The 21,246-nt window shown below is 44.5% G+C and overlaps 1 protein-coding gene across 4 annotated transcripts in view; it reads right to left on the reverse strand.

Annotated features, from left to right (window-relative positions):
• Positions 1-21,246, reverse strand: part of MOB3B (MOB kinase activator 3B) — a 97,060-nt gene that overhangs the window by 74,472 nt on the left and 1,342 nt on the right. Inside the window, exon 1 of one of the 4 annotated variants that reach the window (XM_080987964.1) lies at positions 20,243-20,704. The exons of the other annotated variants lie outside the window; for them this stretch is intronic. The gene's annotated coding sequence lies outside the window, so the exon portion shown is untranslated. Of the gene's footprint in view, positions 1-20,242; positions 20,705-21,246 lie in introns of those variants that run through there. 4 annotated transcript variants of the gene reach the window in all.

Here is a 21,246-nt window from a genome sequence, read left to right on the forward strand (position 1 = left end):
GCGGAAAGGAGGTGTACACGGCACCACCCAACCATCCTAGGGACTCCCACTTTGTGTAGGGCTTACTCCTTAACCTTTTCCTCTCCAGAATATGTCCCCCGCAAGGCAGCGGTTACAGATATTTCCTCAGGGTTTACTCCTGAAGCCTCATGAATCAGGATAGCTGCAAGGGTCAGGTTCGGAGTTTTCCACCTCCCAGATGAGCTACTTTTCCAGGTGGATGAGCCCCATCTGTATCAATAATAATAATAATAATAATAATAATAATAATAATAATAATTTATTATTTATACCCCACCCATCTGCCTGGGCCCCTCCAGCCACTCTGGGCGGCCTCCAACAGAATACCAAAATACAACAGTCCATCAAACATTAAAAGCTTCAATAAACAGGGCTGCCTTCAGATGTCTTCTAAAAGTCTGGTAGTTGTTTTTCTCTTTGACATCTGGTGGGAGGGCGTTCCACAGGGCGGGTGCCACCACCGAGAAGGCCCTCTGCCTGGTTCCCTGTAACTTGGTTTCTCGCAGCGAAGGAACTGCCAGAAGGCCCTCGGCACTGGATCTCAGTGTCCGGGCAGAATGATGGGTGTGGAGATGCTCCTTCAGGTATACTGGACCGAGGCCGTTTAGGGCTTTAAAGGTCAGCACCAACACTGAATTGTGCTTGAAATTATTAAACTTGGAAGGTTGGAACGACATCCCTGACAGATAAAAGGCTCTGATTCCTCTACCACCTTGCTACATAGCCATAAAGGGGGATTGATGTATGAGGTCTAGGCAATACAATCTACTGGGCAATCTGTGTTTGGATGTCATATTGCTTTATATTAAATAGCGGTGGCTAAAAACATTGTCAATTTCTAACAGCAATAACTCTTTTACATTACATGTTATATAAAATAGAATTGACCATTAGAAGCCATTCTGTGTAATAATAAAAAAAAAGGGAACAAAATTATGGAGTTCTTGTCTCCATTCTAATGCCCCAGACCTCATGTAAAAAGTTATCAGACAGTTTTAAGTTTTAAGGCTTTTTAATAATGTTGTCTCTTGGGACGTAAGGATGTGCCTTACACCAAGTCAAACTGTTTGCCCATCTATTTATTCGAAGTAATTTATATTCCATGCTTCCACAGAGCAGCGCACAATAAAAACAACAACAACAACAAACAGAGCAGGTCAGCACAGCTATTCAAATATCTATTTGGCCAATTAAAAAGAAGTTTTAATCCCCCTCCTAAGAAGAAGCAGAATGAACCAGCAAACGAACCTGGGACTTTTTGCATGCAGTGCTTGGGCTCTGCAACTAATCTAACAGTCCCTATTGGTTTGGGTCAGCCACGATCCTATTAGCCAAATCAATGCAAACCTTCTTCCTTGTATGAACAGCTGACCCACTCAAGTAGCCACTAGCCTTGACACATAGCAAGAGTTTATTTTTGTTCTGATCTTTCATCCTCTGGGAACAACATGCTAGGAAACTCTGATAATCTAATAAGGCGCCTAGTTGGGAGCCTGTATTCTCTCAGGGATATATATCTGGCATGCTCATACAACATCATCATAACTAGATTATTATGATTTTTTCCCCTCTCCTCCTCCTCCTCTTCCCCCAATACCTTCCCCTGCTGGAAAGTTTTAAGAAAACAGACTGCCGTCCAGATGCTGTTAATTGGTGCAAACAGCAGAGCATCTAGAATCCCACACAGATGTCCAGCCCTCCTCCAGTTATGTTGCGATAAGCTCCGTTGAGTGCTAATTTTATTGGCGTCCAAGATGACCACTTTGCAGATACGGCAACGGGGGACCAGCTGCCTAGCGACAACCGATTTACAACGTGCTCAAACAGATGGCAGGAAAACGCAAGCCAAGGGCAGCGAGACACACGGCAACACACACCTGTGCAAAAGCATTTGGGATCTTGTCCAATTCCACACCTTCCCCCCAAAGGGGGTATCTGATTCTTCCAGGTTTCTAAAGCTATATTTAAGATGCATTTTTTAAAAATGCAGACTAGTTTTACTGTATTTTTCCATGTATAAGACTAGGGGGGTTTTTTACCCCAAAAAAGGGTTTGAAATTGGGGCTTGTCTTATACATTGGTAGTGATTAGGGGTGTTTTCTTAATTTGGAACCCCCCAAAATAGAGAGCGTCTTATACATGGGGGCATCTTATACACAGAAAAATACGGTACATCTCAAAGCTTTATTAGTAATAAATATCTGAAAGATCTTCCATATTACAGTCGTACCTTGGATCCCGAACGCCTTGCAAGTTGAACATTTTGGCTCCCGAATGCTGCAAACCCGGAAATGACTGTTCCGGTTTGTGAACTATTTTTGGAAGCCAAACATCCAACGAGGCTTCCAATTGGCTGCAGGAGCTTCCTGCAGCCAATCAGAAGCCGCACTTTGGTTTCCGAACGTTTTGGAAGTTGAAAAGACTTCCAGAATGGATTCCATTCAGCTTCCAAGATACGACTGTACTTAAATCATGAACAGCCACTTCCCAATACTTCAGCATGACTGAGAAACGACTCAATAACGACTCCGCACCACTTTGCAAAGTTTAGCGTTACGATAATGGGGAACAAAATTTGCCGACAATCCCTAATACTTGGTAGCCCATTCTTGCCTCCATCAACGGACTTCCATAAACAGATTGCACACAGACCAAGGGGCATGTATACTTGCAGGGCCACCCCAAGACTTTTTGCTGCCTGAAGCAGAATAGCAAACGTCTCCCCTTTTCCCCACGAGCCAAGGTGAGGAATATCCAAGACCAGTCAAGACCTGACACACCAAATCTCACAAGCCACCTCTTTGTGACAGAAAAAATATGCAATAATAAATCAAATAATAGGTTTTATGCACTTCTGTGATGCCCAGAAACCAGCTATCTCATCCTTCCAAATGGTAAGGCCACGCTCCCAAGGGCTCCCCCCAGGGGATGGAAAGTTGGACATTTGCCATGGCCCCCAAACCTGCAGAGGACTCCTTGCCCCAGCAGTGCTTCCATTGCCACTTTGCACTGAATATCAAAGATCAAACCAGCCTCAAAGAATTCCCAGTTTCCAAGTCCTTTCTGGTCTAGTTAAGAGGGGGGCCATTGACGGCGCTGTGGGTTAAACCACAGAGCTTAGGACATGCCGATCAGAATGTCGGCGGTTCGAATCCCCGCAACGGGGTGAGCTCCCATTGCTCGGTCCCAGCTCCTGCCCACCTAGCAGTTCAAAAACACGTCAAGTGCAAGTAGATAAATAGGTACCGCTCCGGCGGGAAGGTAAATGGCGTTTCCATGCGCTGCTCTGGTTCGCCAGAAGCAGCTTAGTCATGCTGGCCACATGACCCGGAAGCTATACGCCGGCTCCCTTGGCCAGTAAAGCGAGATGAGTGCCGCAACCCCAGAGTCGGTCACGACTGGACCTAATGGTCAGGGGTCCCTTTACCTTTATTGAGGGTGTTGGACCACAGACCCCCCCCCAAAAAAAACCTGGAGATAGCATTACCGATATTGAGCAAGGCACAGACACCTTTATGCACCAGGTGGACAATGAGCTGGTTGGGAGCAACCGTTTTTCAATTACAGCCTGTGTTATAAGCTCCACGTAAGGTCACAAGCATTATTCTGACCTCTGTTAGGTGAGTAACCTCCCTGAAACTATTCAGCCGTTAAAATCGTGGTGTGGTTTTTTAATGATCTGACCCATTTTGCTCTCTTTTAATGCCTGAGACAATGTGGCCCAGCAGCGACATACTTAAGTAATCCTGTTTCACCATATGGCCCTAGTCATGTGTAATGACCCAAGTCAGCTGGTCGCTTAATTTGCCCTAGTTATCTTTCTGAGCCAACAGACAACAAGATGCTCTGCAAATAGCCGCTCTGGAATTTAACAAGGGAGACTATCTTCCCATAACTGTTGGCGTTACTCAACTTGTAGCACAACACACATTCACGGGAATGAATAAATGTCAAACAGGAGCAGATGGGATGTACAAAAGACGCTTCATAGTCTTATTACTGTGATTATTATTTCAGGAAACATAATTTACAAGAGATGCTGTATCAAAACACAAAAGGGCAGAGTCCTCGTGTGTGAATCCTGCTCAACAGGCATCTTGGTTGGCCACTGTGAGAACAGGATACAGGAATGGATGGACCACTGGCCTCATCCAGTAGGTTCTCCACATGTTCTGAAGAGTTCCCCCATGGCTCAGATACAGAGGAATCTGTAGTAATTTTCCTCCCCATATTTGCTATAATGCTATTGTCTTTTCCACTAGGATTACATGCCAATGTTCCTAAACTACTTCTATTCTGATGGCTTCTCTTTATTTTTCCAGTTCATTTGCCACAACGATTTGAGCCAGCATTGGCAAACCGCTCATTAGTTTTCTGCACATTTCCCCCCAGCAGGTCCCTTGGAATTATTTAACAGTCAGACTTGTAGGTTAAACAAAAAATCAATCCCAATTACCTCTTTGATCATTACAGGAAAACACTTTGCACTGCTGTCTTATATGCATAAAGTCTGTATTCTTTGCCTGATATTGCCTGTTCATGCCTATTGCATTAGCATTTTTTAAATAAAAAAAAAACCCAACTCTGGGATGCAATAACACTGTAGTGAGAAATTATTAAAATATGCTTTAAAAGCTACATCAGATGAGTAAGTCATATTCATTTTATAAATGCGATCATACAATCAATTCTGTGAAATTATTCATTCACAAGTCTTTCTATATTTGTCCTTGCAGGGCAATACAATATAAAAATGAAAGATGTTTGCATGAATTGGTAAGATTCTCAGCTGTAGGAAATATAATAATAAACACAGAGACACATGTTACGAATTTTAAGACAAGAAATTCAATTTCAAGAGGCATAAATGGCCCGAGTAACGATTCTAGAAGATCTTCTTCCACATCTAGTAGCTGTTTCAAGTTTTGTCCACAGAACTTTTAAACACAGAAAAAAACAATCATAAAAAACAATTAAACATTAACAGAATCAAAACTACACATGTATATTAAAAAGTCTTGTTTCAAACATACAAATAATTACAATAAAAACATCACGGCGCCATTAAAAGCCGTCAGTTTTCAAAACAGTTGATCCACAGGTCTTTTTAGGAAATGGACAAATGTGATTTAAGTTGCATTTACTGCGGAGATCGAACTCAGTAGGAATTACTTTTAAATAAACATTTACAGTGGTACCTCTGGTTACGTACTTAATTCGTTCTGAAGGTCTGTTCTTAATCTGAAACTGTTTTTAACCTGAAGCACCACTTTAGCTAATGGGGCCTCCTGCTGCTGCCGTGCCACCGGAGAATGATTTCTGTTCTCATCCTGAAGCAAAGTTCTTAACCCGAGGTACTATTTCTGGGTTAGCAGAGTCTGTAACCTGAAGCATATGTAACTCGAGGTACCACTGTATAGGATTATACCTTTAAGCTGCAGTCCTGAAAACTTTTTACTACATATTAAGTTCTGTTGAAGAAAGTGTCAGATTATATAAATGTGTAGGATTATAGTGTCATTTATATTTACATTTTGCTCTTGACAGCTTTTTAATTATTATGCCGTGCTCAGGAGCAGCTCATAAATTTCCCACCTGTGACTGCAGTGTTTGTGCAGAACAGTATAGTGGTACCTCAGGTTACATATGCTTCAGGTTACATACGCTTCAGGTTACAGACTCCGCTAACCCAGAAATAGTGCTTCAGGTTAAGAACTTTGCTTCAGGATGAGAACAGAAATTGTGCTGCAGCGGCACGGCAGCAGCAGGAGGCCCCATTAGCTAAAGTGGTGCTTCAGGTTAAGAACAGTTTCAGGTTAAGAACGGACATCCGGAACAAATTAAGTACTTAACCCGAGGTATCACTGTAACTGGGAATAAAATACCATTTGAGGAATCAGTTCTCTGGGCTTCCACCCATGGGCACCCACCCACTGAGATTATTACCGGTGCCCCACTTGTTGAGGTCGCCCCTTGACCTGATACTGACATTTTATTTAGGCCCACAAATCTTGATTTTCCTTCCTAGGCAAACCAGGTCCTTGCGGTAGGCAAGACCCAACCTGCCTCCTGGCACGGGACATCTGCCTCTGCGCACGAGAGCTGGGACAATCTCCAGCCCCACATTTTGGAGCCTGGCATTATTTGCTGGATTGTCCCGACAGTGGAGCCAGGAACAACGAACAGGCGATTCCTGCCCGCTTCAGTTGGAGGAACGCGAGACTCTTAATCTCAGGGGAACCATTTTTTTAGGGAAACCATAGTTGGGGGAGCCAATGATCTACCACCGATGTCCAGTGATCTACTGGCTGATCATGATCTACCTGTTGGACATGCCTGGACTAGATGAATCCTTGTGGTTCCTTCCAACTTTACGATTCCAAGATTCTCCATAGAGCTGTTTGGAGATCAGATGTGCTGATTCCATGTGTGCAGTCACTCTGAACCATGGGTAGGCAAACTAAGGCCCGGGGGCCAGATCCGGCCCAATCGCCTTCTCAATCCGGCCTGCGGACAGTCTGGGAATCAGCGTGTTTTTACATGAGTAGAATGTGTCCTTTTATTTAAAATGCATCTCTGGGTTATTTGTGGGGCATTATTCATTATTATTTTTTTCAAAATATAGTCCGGCCCCCCACAAGGTCTGAGGGACAGTGGACCAGCCCCCTGCTGAAGAGGTTTGCTGACCCCTGGTCTATACAATACTCATGCATATATGTTGAAGTTGTGGGGGAGGCAAGCTAAGGAAAGTTTTCAGAGACTATAATTTGACAGGAACTTGCAAAGCATGTGCAGCCAAAGTAATCTGGTGGTTTAGTATTTATTGTTCCTTGACACAGAACATATACTTTGCATGCAGAATGTTCCAGGTTCAATTCCTGGCATTTTTGCCTAAAGCAATCAGGTAGGAGGACCATGGAACATCCTCCGTAAAACTCACAGCCTTTGCGCATCAGAGAAGATTATGGATCATGACAATTTTCAAAAATTTCTTCTTCCTTCTTATATACAGTGGTACCTCGGGTTAAGTACTTAATTCGTTCCGGAGGTCCATTCTTAACCTGAAACTGTTCTTAACCTGAAGCACCACTTTAGCTAATGGGGCATCCTGCTGCGGCTGCGCTGCCGGAGCACGATTTCTGTTCTCATCCTGAAGCAAAGTTCTTAACCCGAGATACTATTTCTGGGTTAGAGGAATCTGTAACCTGAAGCGTCTCTAACCTGAAGCATCTGTAACCCAAGGTACCACTGTATATATATAAAAAGCACAGCACAAATAATTCAAACACTGGCTCCTTTAGTCATAACTCTGGATAGAAAAACACTCTCACTTAAACAACAGTAATTATCCTCGTCACAAATGCCGGAGGCGATGCCGCACAAATTAAGAGCGCTGTCTGGGTCATTCTGTCTAGTATACGTCTTCCTTATATACTAATGCTTAGCGTGCTCTTAATCACCCGACCCATATAGCTGTGCACAGTCATCATGAAACAGAAGAAGTCATTATGTCACTCTTGGGCAGAATCCAACCTGCGCATGTGCTTGCAATGGAGGGAATTGAAATACCTGTAAGTGAGAATTTGAGGAATGGAAAAGGGGCTTTTCAGCATCATTTGCAAATCAGTGGTGTCCAAACCTTTTTCAAAGAGGGTCAGATTTGATGAAGTGAAAGGCCGTGAGGGCCGACCGAAGGGCCAACCAAAGTTGTTGACCTTTTTTGTAGGATTGAAGTTGCTGGGGTTTTTTTTTAGGATTGAATCTGTTGAGGGGTTTTTTAAAGATTGAAGTTGTTGAGGTTTTTTTAGGATTTTACCCCAGAAAATAAACTGCCACAGGAGCCGGATTAAACCAACCAGCAGGCCAAATTAGGCCCCTGAAATGGACTTTGGACATGCCTGCAGTAGCCCAATGGAGAAAGCTGGCTCCCCATAGTTAAATGCTCCACTGGGCCAAATTTAGAAACCGCACTTGCACAGCTCTCGTCCATCTGTTTTGAGGAGACACAGACTTAGCATGAATCTGTATAAATCCCTTTAATATTGATTTGTTTCCTGCTCTAAGCGCTCCTAAGGACAAAAATGAACCCCCTTCCGCTTGGGAAGGAAGACATTTGGTGAACTGGTGCGTCTAATCCTATTTCCCACCAGGTGGCTGAGCTGGTTGAATTTACCCAACGTCTTGTGCCCGACGGCTGCAGACTGTGGAACGAAAGGTTTTAAAACAGCAAATTGATGACAAGAGTGGTGTAACAAAAATAAAATCATGGTATTGTTGAGTTGGAAGGGACCCCAACGGTCATCGAGTCCAACCCTCTGGCAATGCAGGAATCTCAGCTGAAGCATCCAGGACTGATGGCCATCCAACCTCTGCTTAAAAACCTCCAAGGAAGGAGAGTCCACAACCTCCCGAGGGAGACTGTTCCACTGTTGAATACCTCTTCCATATGTTTAGTCAGAATCTCCTTTCTTGTAACTTGAAGCCATGGGTTCGAGTCCTACCCTCCAGAGCAGAAGAAAACAAGCTTGTTCCCTCTTCCATGTGACAGACCTTGAGATATCTGAAGATGCTTTCTTATCTCCTCTCAGTCTCCTCTTTTCCATCAACCCATCACCCAATGTTATCCTCACAACAAAAATCGTGAGGTGGGTTAGGCTGAGAAAGTATAAATAGTGCAATATTGCCCACTGAGCTTCATGGCTGAGAAAAGGTTCTACTCGGAAGTAAAATTCACCAGCCCCAGTTCAAAATGAGTACACATCACTCCTTAAGCATAACCTACTAAGGATCTACAGTAAGCCACTGTTGAGTTCCCAACTCCCATTAGCCCCAGGAAGCACGGCCAACGGTCAGAGATTATGGGTGCTGTAGTGCATGGGTAGGCAAACTAAGGCCCGGGGGCCGGATCCGGCCCAATAGCCTTCTCAATCCGGCCTGTTGACGGTCCGGGAATCAGTGTGTTTTTACATGAGTAGAATGTGTGCTTTTATTTAAAATGCATCTCTGGGTTATTTGTGGGGCATAGGAATTCATTCATTCCCCCCCCCAATCTAGTCTGCCCCCCCCCACAAGGTCTGAGGGACAGTGGACCGGCCCCCTGCTGAAAAAGTCTGCTGGCCCCTGCTGTAGTGTAAAAAGTTCCGGAGGGCCACAATTTCCTCACCCATGCCTTAGCCAGACCTATAGGATCTTATGTTAAATCCCAGTTAACTGAGCTTAAGTCTCACTTGAGATTAATGCACAGGCAACTACAATGGTACCTTGGGTTACATACGCTTCAGGTTACAGACTCCGCTAACCCAGAAATAGTGCTTCAGGTTAAGAACTTTGCTTCAGGATGAGAACAGAAATCGTGCTCCAGCGGTGCAGTGGTAGCAGGAGGCCCCATTAGCTAAAGTGGTGCTTCAAGTTAAGAACAGTTTCAGGTTAAGTACGGACCTCCGGAACGAATTAAGTACTTAACCCGAGGTACCACTGTATAAGCAGAGAAAAGACCAGTCCAGGCAGGGGTTTAAATTATGCCCTGAAAGTTTTATTAAATTATGCTCACCCTAATTCCTGTTTGAAGAGTTGCTAAGTTGCCACCAGTTAGGCAGCTGAGGCAATGCAGTAGGAAACGAAGCAGTTTTCGCTTTTTGACCCGTAACAGATACCTGCAAAGTTAAGTCTAGAACAGAGATAATTCACAGACAAATGGGCTCCCTTAGTGGCTTCTCTGTGATACAACAATAACCTAAGTGCATGTAGAAAAAACAGGACAGCCTCTGAAAACTCAGAGGCCGAAGACAAGGAAATAGGAAGTTATTAGCTGGCTGGGGACCAAACATTGTTTTAAAAATATAGTCATACCTCAGGTTACAAACGCTTCAGGTTGCGTTTTTTCGGGTTACAGACCCACCAAAACCCGGAAGTACCGGAATGGGTTACTTCTGGGTTTCGGCGGTTGCGCATGCACAGGTGCGCCAAATCACAACCCGCGCAGGCGCATTGCTGCGGGTTGCGAACGTGCATCCCACACGGATCATGTTCGCAACCCAAGCATCCACTGTAAAGTAACATAAAAGAGGAAATTGAGACCTCAGTACCTGAAGGAATAGCTGTTCCCACCTCAGTCTGCCCCATGTGAAGAAATAAAAAATGGAGGTATTTTCCCATGAGCTATCCAAGGGCATTTAAGGTAACCAGAGAAAAACCCTTTGCAGTAGTGATCTATTGCAAATCCCGCTCATCAAAGGCCCATGCTTTCTCTTTGGTGCTAGGAAAATAGTTCCCTGTTCTCCCAGACTTCTGGGTTTTATTCTAACCTGTTGTCTTATTGACCACTTTAGTACGATTTTAAGATTAATTTTATTGTTATTTTAGTGTTCTTATCAACTGGGAACAGTTTGCCTGAATAACAGCATTATAAAAGTATAAACTAAACAAGGAATAAACAAATAAGGACCTTTTAAGGATGTAGACATATGAGATGGGAAATCTCTTCAGATTTTAGGAAAGAGCTAATGCTGAACTCTTGTTTATTTTCTAATTCTAAGAAGGCACTGGAAATTAATTTAGAATATTATAAACAGAAAGAAGAAAAAAAGAAAATGTGCACTCTCTCTCTCTCCCCTCTCCTAGGAAGGGCTATGGTCCGCTTGAAACTTTGCTAAGTTTTCTGTAAGAAGGTAGTAAAAAACAAAACAAAACAAAACCTCATATTTTAATTAAAACTCCTTGAACGAAACTGAAAGCAACCAAATCATGTTCCTCAAAGGCATTTGGAATCTTGATGGTGGGGAAAATTCATATCATGATTAATACAAATGTCTCATGTTGAATGAATTCAGGATGGCAGATTTTTATAGGTGTTCCGAAATATATTTAAAGAGACTCCAGGAAGATAAGGTAGTTATAGCCATTGGTTCATCATGGGCTTCACTACTGGTGGGAACGGCTTAAGCGTTTGTCTCGTGCTGGTGCTCTCCGGCAAACTCGCCCAATCCAGCCCCCTTTCCAAATGCCCTGTGCTCCACACCCAGTGGAACCAAATGATCCAGACCAACTTGAAGCATCTCTGCAGGACGGCTGGACAATTCCCTCTGCAATGCATATCTGAGACAACGGACTTCAGGTTCCCTCTGAAAACTCTCAACGCTCTGGAGAGCGATGGCGCCGTCATCATCGTCCGCGAGGTTCTCCAGCAGAGCCTCAACGTTCTCGGCAAAGACCATCCTTGGGGCGCCTGGAACGCGACGTGTCTCGAGTCCTTGAGAAGCGACCTTTACCAGCAAACCAAACAGCTGGAGGCATGCGCAAAAGAAACGCAGGGAGGAAAGCTGGCAAACTCTGCCAACGGGGCACCATCTCCTCCGCCCATAAAAGTCAAGCGATACTTTCAAAGAATGAACAGTTTCCTAGCCGCCAACCAGCAGAGTCGCTGCGCCTGGGAGCTGGTCCACCTAGAACTGAAAGGCTGCTTTCTGTTCATAACCCAGCTTCTCAACAAGTTAAAGGAGTAAGGTAATAATATTATTTAAGTAATATTTTCATATACCTTGGCGTAAGAGCTTGGGGGAGTGCGGGGAGAAGGCTTAAGGTTAGGAGAACTCTGTATTTATTTATTTATTTTTAGTTAAGAATATTCTCATATGATGCTAAACACGGGGGAACTCTGTTGGAGAAGTCCCACTGAAATGAACAGAACTGGTCAACAAAGATGAATTGGAATCCCATTAACTTGGAAGGATGTTATAGGTAACCTATAACAGAAGTTCCTGGTAACCTATATCGACGTATTAACACCCCAAAACCTCAAGTATGCTCTTTGGAAACTAGCCAGGAGTGGTTGTAGCATCCGTCTAAAAAAACAGCTAAAGAAGTCTCATTTACAGCAATTTTAATTAAAAAAAAGTAAATTGATGACTGCATAGTATACCAGATATTGCAGCGTGAAGATGAAAGAAAATCTAGTTTTCATCTACAGGTGGGCATAAGGAATTAAAAACTTAGCAACATATAATTAAAATCACATCCAGTATCCTGAATGTGTACGGTTCCCTTCTTTAGCTTAATTCTTAGTATTTACTCATGTGTAGGGTACATTTCAACATGAAAGGTCACGGCTAGTGTAGAAAGAACCAATACTTTTTGGGTTTAATTGCAGATAAAAATCTGTAATTTTAAATCAGCTTTAAAAAAAATTAAGACAGATTTTTAAAAAAAATATATATTATAGTGTGTCTATTTTAATATATATATAAGGAGTCTTAAGTGAAATTCTGAATGTAGAACAAATGGGCTGAAGCCTACAATTACAAAAGACTGAATCATTATTGTCTATCAAACACCACATTGTGAATTACTGTTATTATTAAAAAATAAGTTAGTGAAGGAAGGGGAGAGGCAGCAAATTCAGGTTCCAATATCAGCAGTGCCATCTAAACTGGGTAGGTGAACCTCCCTGCCTTTAAGTACACAACACACACACACACACACACACAAGCCAGTAGTCCTTGTTTTCCTGGGTGACGGATGGAGCGAGAATGTGCTTTCCTCCAACTCAGGGCCACTGGGAGTAAATAAGGAGTAAACAGATGCTCTGAAAGATTCATAGAAAACATGGGATCTAACCCACACCGTCTACATCCGTGGTTCCCAATGTGGGGCGCACACACCACCGGGAGACAATTCGGTTTTTAAGGGGGGCAGTTCGAGAATGAGTTATTAACAGTTAATGGCCTTTTAGGCTTCTTCCATGTGAAGAGGAGTTCACTTTTTCAATAAGAAGAATTATATGAGGGAGATGAGGATTTTAGAGATGCTTAGGTGGGGCACGGCCAAAAAATGGTTAGGAACCACTGGTCTGCCTGATCTGAACATGATCCCTCAGACACAAGCTGGTGAGTTTCGCTTCAAACGGAGGCAAAAGAGAAATCCTTTCCCATTCTCTCCCGATATCCCTTAGTTTCTTACATCCCCACCACATATGTAGGAAGGTCCCCTCTGCTTCTTGGCATTTCCAACACATTTTAGATCCCTTTTTTTATACATTTTAACCAATTCACTCAGGGTTTGGTACTATTGTTTTACCTATTTTTTTCCATTATTTGACTGATTAATTGATTGAACTTACATACCATCCTATACTCGGACGTCTCAGGGCGGTTCACAGCAAAGACCAAAATAAAAACCACAATATATAAAATGAAAATAAAAACAACCACCCAATAACACACATCCCCCCCCCCAAAAAAAGAGCCACATTTTAAAAGGCAATAGTGACTTTCTCTTCATTCTGGACGTTTCTGAACACCTGCAGCCAAATCCTGTGCATTTTGCTGGGAGTAAATCTAACCATGTTTGGAGAGGGGTCTTTCTTCCCAGACAAAGCAGCCCAGGAATGGAAGCTTAGCCTTAGAATCTTAGAACTGTAGAGTTGGACTGGCTGCAACAAAACAACCACACCACAAACTGGCTTATAAGGAATTTGTTCATTATTATTTTTTCAAAATATAGTCCGGCACCCCGACAAGGTCTGAGGGACAGTGGACCAGCCTCATGCTGAAAAAGTTTGCTGATCCCTGATCTAGTTCAGGGGTCAGCAACCTTTTTCAGCCATGGGCTGGTCCACCATCTCTTGGACCATGTGACTATATTTTGGGGAAAAAATTGAAAATGGGCCGGACTATATTTTTTTGGGGGAAATGAATGAATTTCTATGCCCCACAAATAACCCGTAGATGCATTTTAAATAAAAGCACACGTTCTACTCATGTAAAAACTCCAGGCAGGCCCCACAAATAACCCAGAGATACATCTTAAATAAAAGGACATATTCTACTCATGTAAAAACATGATGATTCCCGGACCGTCCGCGGGCCGGATTTAGAAGGCAATTGGGCTAGATCCGGCCCCTGGGCCTTAGGTTGCCTACCCCTGATCTAGTTCAACCCTCTGCAATGCAGGAATCTTTTGTCCATTGTGGGGCTCCAACCATCAAATGGAAGTTGCTTCCTCGCATGTGAACAGGGGGTCGTCACAAACAAATCTGCCTCTTTTTCCTAAGCAGGCTTAATTCTGCTCTGCAAAAGGCATGTCGGTTGCAAGAGCAAAGGTTTAGCGATTAAGCTCCTTGGTTATACTAAAGGCTGTATTTAGTTGCAAACCATTATGCGAAAGCAATCAGTTGGCATGCGTGCTTATCCAGCAAATATAGGAATTGCAAAATGGGAAACCTGATTTAAGGCTAAAGTCTAAATCATGTCTTTTCCCTTGAGATCTTTCAAATCACGTTTTTAAAAATCAACGATTCAAAAATCTTTCCACTGTCTTATATACCATATTATTGTACGGTTTCCTGGTCTTTAGAGTATTAGTTTTGTATCTGTGATATTCTTGGCATTTTTAAAAGCATCGTTTAAAAATAGATACAGTCATACCTTGGGTTACAGCTGCTTCAGATTGCGTTTTTTCGGGTTGCGGACAGCCAAAACCCAAAAGTACCGGAACAGGTTACTTCCGGGTTTCGATGGTCGCACATGCGCAGAAGCACTGAATCGTGACCCGCGTGTGCGCAGACGCGGGTTGCGAAAGCTGCAGGTTGCAAATGTGCATCCCGCACGGATCATGTTCACAACCCGAGCGTCCACTGTATAATGATAATATGTGATATTTATAGAGAACAATTGTTCAAAGCACTTCACGTAACTTACACCAGGGTTGCAGCATTGTACAACTGTTGCGTGTGAAGACCCCCCAAGACAGACACAGTTGACACCAATATTAGTTCAAGGTTATTGGCATAATTTTGGCCACAGCTTTATTGATTACGGAATGTGAGTGGTTTGCTTAGGCATTGGTACGACTAGCTGCGCCTACACCTCTGGCAGGGCAGCACTGACAACTGGACACCGGCAGAAGTCAGTAAGGGTAAACATACTGGGGGAGCATTGGTCCTACCACAGATGCAACCTCACCCCAAAATGCTCCCAGGTGCTCTGGCGTGGCCCTAATCCTTGGAAGGGGATCGGACAAAAGCATGGCGAGCCCCTGGATTCCTTTAATGGAATATCCTATCGCACATTGGGAGGGGCAGGTATGACAACCTACCCTACCCTCTACATTGAACCGATGCCTAACCACCAAACATTACAAAATTATGGCGATTTGCTACGCGGCAGGCTAAACCCAAGTGGCACCAGCCAATCAGCCAAATGGGAAAATTCCTACTGGGCCCCTGTCCCAAGAACAAACGACCCACAATGGCATAGCAAGGGCATAAAGGTAAAGGTAAAGGTAAAGGAACCCCTGACAGTTAGGTCCAGTCGTGACCGACTCTGGGGTTGCGGCGCTCATCTCGCTTTATTGGCCGAGGGAGCCGGCGTACAGCTTCCGGGTCATGTGGCCAGCATGACTAAGCCGCTTCTGGCAAACCAGAGCAGCACATGGAAATGCCGTTTACCTTCCCGCCGAAGGCGTTTACCTATTTATCTACTTGCACTTTGACGTCTGGCCCCAAAATGGCAAGTAGACGTTCCGTTTTGGCAACTGCAGCCCTGGTTTAAGGAGCCATTTGATACCTAGCTTGTATATCTGAGTTTCTAACACTGTGTCCAGATGGTCTTTATTCTTAATTCATTGAAATAACGGCACTAATGCAAAAAATCCCCCACCTTTCCTTTCCCCCTAGGAACAGGTGAAAGAACCCCTTGCTCATTGATTTGTTACAAGTTACCTCAACCAGGATACAGACACTGAAACCCGTGTCCACAACATTCAGGGAACAACAACTGTGACCAGCTTCACCAATTCTATTTTTTTTGCTGCCGCTGCCACTTCCACCAGCTTTGCATTTACAGATGAACAAACAAAAAAACAGGCAGACGAGTTAGTCAACCAAATCATCCTCTGTGCCATTTGTTTATTAATTATGTGCGGACATTAAGCATTTTTATAGCATTTCTAATATGCACAGCGCTTTAAGAATCCTTGGCTAAACTGAGTCTCACATGCAAAAATCACAACGCTAGAAAAACCGTGAAGCCAGCCACTGCCTCTATATAGCTCCATCCTTATTTCAGACATCGTGATATATCGGTGTATCGCGATGTTTAGCTGGTGATATACCACAATGTTGGAAAACTGGTATCTGCCAGGCACAATGGAATCACAATTTAGAAAGGCAGATACAATCCGCAGAACACAAGGGCTTTGTTTTGTTCCAGATTGTTCAGTAAGTCTCCTGGTGTTTCAGGGATTTTCTTCCCTTTAATTCTGTAACAAGTAGACATCTAGCCAAACTCACAATTTGCCTTCAGTCTAAACTTAATACGGCTTCGCAACAACCCATCCGATCAGTAGAACCGCATGACGTTATTTTGTATTTCGACGGTTCGCTCCAATCAAAGAGCTGGACCCGTTTTACTAAATATCTGTAATTCAAACTTGGTGAAGCAGAGAAGTATAATTTCATTCTATGCTTGCTTCATTTTTTAAAACTTATCTAAATCAGGGATTTGTTAAGTTTTGGAATGACTCACAGCTGGGTGGAGTTTTGTTGTGGGAGAGAAGATGCTGAGAAAAAAGAAGGAAAAGGCAATTTGGGCACGTTTCGATTCCAAGCGAAGAAAACAAGTTAGTAGATCCATCTCCTACAAGACACCGGGAATCACAGCGATATGTTTCGATATGCCCACCGACAGACAACATGCCAGTGAAGCAGCAGGCAGGACTGAACTCTCTGCTCATCTTCAGAGGTCTTCTTCATCAGCAGGAACGAACCACACACCTCTTCCATCTTTGCACATCGCCCTGTGAAACGAACTTACGGACCAAATTGGACCCCCTTGCGGGCCAAAGTTAGAGGTCACCCTCTGTGTGCTACATCCCTGGTTTATTTAATGAATTGTACGTACCATTAGATTGAAACAGAACCTCTAAGCAGCTTACACAAAATAGTAAAAATACCTTTAAAAAAATGACAAAAATTAAAAACATTTTCAGATACTTAAAACCAGCAACCAAAGAGCTTAAAACACAATCAACAACTGCATGTCCGGATAAAAGGTAAAGGTAAAGGGACCCCTGACCATTAGGTCCAGTTGTGACCGACTCTGGGGTTGCGGCACTCATCTCACTTTACTGGCCAAGGGAGCCGGCGTACAGCTTCCGGGTCACGTGGCCAGCATGACTAAGCCGCTTCTGGCGAACCAGAGCAGTGCACGGAAACGCCGTTTACCTTCCCGCCGGAGTGGTACCTATTTATCTACTTGCACTTTGACGTGCTTTCGAACTGCTAGGTTGGCAGGAGCAGGGACCGAGCAACGGGAGCTCACCCCGTTGCGGGGATTCGAACCGCCAACCTTCTGATCGCCAAGTCCTAGGCTCTATGATTTAACCCACAGCGCCACCCGCGTCCCACATGTCTGGATAGGCCTGCCCAAACCAAAATGTTTTAAGGAGGCGTCCCAAAAGAGAACAGCAAAGGCATCTGCCTAATGTCAATAGGCAAGGAGTTGCTAAGTTTACATTGTGCCACATACAAACACACACACACACACACACACAACGAGCATTACGCGGCACCAGTTCATCAGATCCAGTGGGCTACACTCTGGCCCAAACCAGCCAAATTATTTTATTATTACAGTCATACCTCTTGTTACGTTAGCTTCATGTTACGTTTTTTCAGGTTGCGTCCCGCAGCGACCCAGAAGCACCGGAAAGGGTTACTTCCGGGTTTCGCCGCTCGCGCAGAAGCGCAAAATGACATCACGCGCATGCGCAGAAGTGGCAAATCGCAACCCGCACGTGCGCAGACACGCCGCTGTGGGTTGCGTTCCTTTCATGTTGTGAACGGGCCTCCGGAACGGATCCCGTTCGCAACCAGAGGTACCACTGTATTATTTGTTAAATTTGTACGTATAACCAACAAGGGAAGTCATTGCCACCCCTCTGCCTGCAGTCCACCCATCGTATCCCCTGCACGAAGGGTGGGACTGATGGATATTGGAGACAGCCACACGGTTTCCATGGAGAACACAAAGTCGTGTGATGCCCCAATGGCAACCTCTGCATGGGATGCTGAAGTTAACCAGAGCCATCGTCCTGGGGTTCTCCCAGCAAACACCACGCCAGAATATTGGATAGGCCAATGCTTTTCCTGAAGGGCTACCATGAGGATACAGTCAGGGATGCTGAGATCACATAACTTTCCCATCCACAGCCTAGTGACCGCGCGGCATCTCCCCAAGGGCTGGACTCAACATCTCCCGTTCCTGCCCTCTGAAGCTACAATTTGGCACTCACCCTGCCCAGGGATCGAACCCACTCTACTGCTGAGCTAAATCCTTTCCCCATGAACTGGTTTGTTTTGGAGGTGTCATCTGAAGTTAAGTAGGGCATGTTTTAGGAACAGACTCCCACATGCAGCTAGGGTCAACAGGGAAGCAAATTTCTAACTCAAGGGTCCCTAAGCTTTCAGGGTCCACAGGTACAACTGAAAGCAGGAGAAACTGTCAGCAATGCACACATTCTGCACCAAATGTGGGCGCAGTGAAAGGACTCTGTGGGCCCATACATTCCAGCTTTAGTTTATTGTCATTGATTAAATTTGCAGGCCACCTTCCATCCATAGATCTCAGGGCGGTTCAGAACACAAAAACGCAAGTTAAAAACAGAAAAACTCAAAATAGGTAATAAAAACAAGACTAAAAGCAAAAACTTCCCTCCCACAAGACATTTAAACAGCCAAAGTCCTGGCTGAAGAGGAACACTTTCGCCCGGCACCTAGAGGTGCCAGCCAAACTTCCCAGGAGAGAAAATTGCGCAAACAGGGAGCTACTGCAGAAAAGGCCCTGTTCTCATGTTGCCACCCTCCGGACCTCTCATGGAGGAGGCACACAAAGAAGGGCCTCAGATTAGGATCTGGGTTGGTTCATATGGAGAGAGGCGGTCCTTGAGGCACTGCAGTCCTGAGCCGTTTAAGGCTTTAAGTGTCAAAACCAGCACTTTGAATTGGGCCCAGAATCTAACTGGCAGCCAGTGCAGTGGGACCAGGATCGGTGTAATATGCTCAAACCGTCTTGCTCCGGCAAGCAACCTGGCCGCTGAATTCTGCACTATCTACGTATAATGCATTGAAATAATCTAACCTTGAGGTTGCCAGAGTGTAGACAACAGTAGTTAGGCTGTCCCTGCCCAGAGAGGGGTGCAGCTGGGCCACCAACCAAACCTAGCGGAAGGCTTGATAATGAACTGAGCAGGCAAGTGTGAGGTTCCTCTGTCCAACTCAGCTGTCAGGGCTGCATGGATCCTGTCCAAAAAGCTGTAACTGGGCTTCCTCTGCAAGAGCAGTTTGATTACTGCTTTCTGAAGAAAGCTCTACTCATGCAAAGACACTAGATCAGCAGTGTTCGAAACTCAGATATATAATCTAATCACCAAACTGCACCTTAAACCCAGGTTACAGTCACCACAATGGAATGCCTAGGCACCTTTTTTTGCTGTGGATTATTATTATTATTATTATTATTATTATTATTATTATTATTTTCATTTCAATAAGACTTTATATTTTAAAGAACAAATCTCAAAGCAGTTTACAACACCACCCAATAAAACAATCCAGAATAAAAGAAAGTCAATCATCAAGGTAAATAGTTCAGATCCTTCTCCAAGTGACATTTTTTATTTCCCAAGTCGCCAACCAGAGATTCCCCAGGTGGTTGCCATCGGACCCACAACAGTCGCAAAACGCACCTGGCTAATTTCTAACACTGTCCAGGACCGGTGCCAACCCAACTGTTGGTTACGAATACTGAATGCGGTGGTTGGGAGGGGGTTGAAATCTCCATCCGGCCCCGGGTTTTCGTTTTGAGGGGTGCAGAGAGAAGTGAGATTACGCAGGAGCAAACAACAACAGCATCAGCAAGTGATGTTTTTGAAAGAACTAATATGGGTTAATTAGCTTTGCACGCCTGCAATGTATATATAGCATTACGACACAGCTTGTCACATCCGCTCTGGGAGAAATTCAGACTCCTGCGTAGGCAAGTCAAAGGCCTGTAATGACCACTCATTTTTCAATTCCACATTTTCGCAATTAAAAGCAATTGCCACCGGACACCCATGATTACAGAGAGGTCCCCGGGTGCCCTATTTGTTTCGCCCTCACTGGGAAAAACAAGGACGTGTCCTGCCCCACGACCTGCCCAGCAAGAACAACAACAAGGCAACTCACCTTCCACATTTGCCAGGCTTTAGTTGGAAACCCGTCGAGCTGAACCGGCCTCCTGGACTGCTTTTCTGACATGCAAACAGGCGCCTGAGATCGACTCAGCCGTGGCGCTTGCAGCCTCCAGTTTACATAATAACCGTGTGTCACTTCCATTTGTAATGAGCTTTGCCCGAGAGGTGACAAACAGGTCACCAATCCCTGGGCTTCGGCTCTGGGCCTCCCCCCCCCCCCCGCACCCGGAAACGAAGGGAGGGGGCTTCCATTTTGAGATTCCCGCCTTGTGGCTGCACAGAGGCGATGGGCGAAGAGCTGTTGCGAAAAGGCCTTCTTCCCCGGCCCTTTTGTCAGATAACAGAGACACCCTTGCGGGACACTCACGTTTCCGGCTTTCCCCTCCCTCCATAAATACAAGTACAACCTACTTTGAAGCGGCAAACCCGGAATAACCAGTCCCCCTCGAGGCAGCAAAATCAGCGCTCCCTTAAAAGCACCAGGCAAATCCCTTAAGCAGGGAATAAACAGACAACACACTTGGCCACTTGGGATTTCGGCTCCACACAAATCCATATGTTTACTTTCTTCCTCTTCCTTACCGAATGTGGTTCAATGCATACTTCAGCTTTTCAGAACTAACCATCCTCAGGGTTTCTTTTTTTAAAAAACGGTTGCTTCCAAAAAGGGTCCTCCTTTCTGCTCTCTTCATCTCCAGATATCTGACTTTTAAACAATAGGATAAAGAAAAGCCCTTTGTTTCTGTGGGTGACTGGTGTGTGTGTGTGTGTGTGTGTGTTAAGAGAATGCTAGGAATCTTTGAATGGGGTGCAGGAAGAAAGTAAAAAAGGGGGGGTGTTGCATCCTCTGTGTGCCTACTGTTTAAAATGTTAAAAAAAAGAAAAACCAGAGAAGGAAGAGTGAGGGAAACTTTTCTCCCCCCCCCATGCAATAAAGGGAGAGGCTGAAAATCCAGATGTTTGACAGAAGACCCAGAACAGCTCCCTGACAACAAA

Source organism: Podarcis pityusensis, assembly GCF_964106645.2.
Source record: "Podarcis pityusensis genome assembly, chromosome: 17".
Classification (NCBI taxonomy): domain Eukaryota; kingdom Metazoa; phylum Chordata; class Lepidosauria; order Squamata; family Lacertidae; genus Podarcis; species Podarcis pityusensis.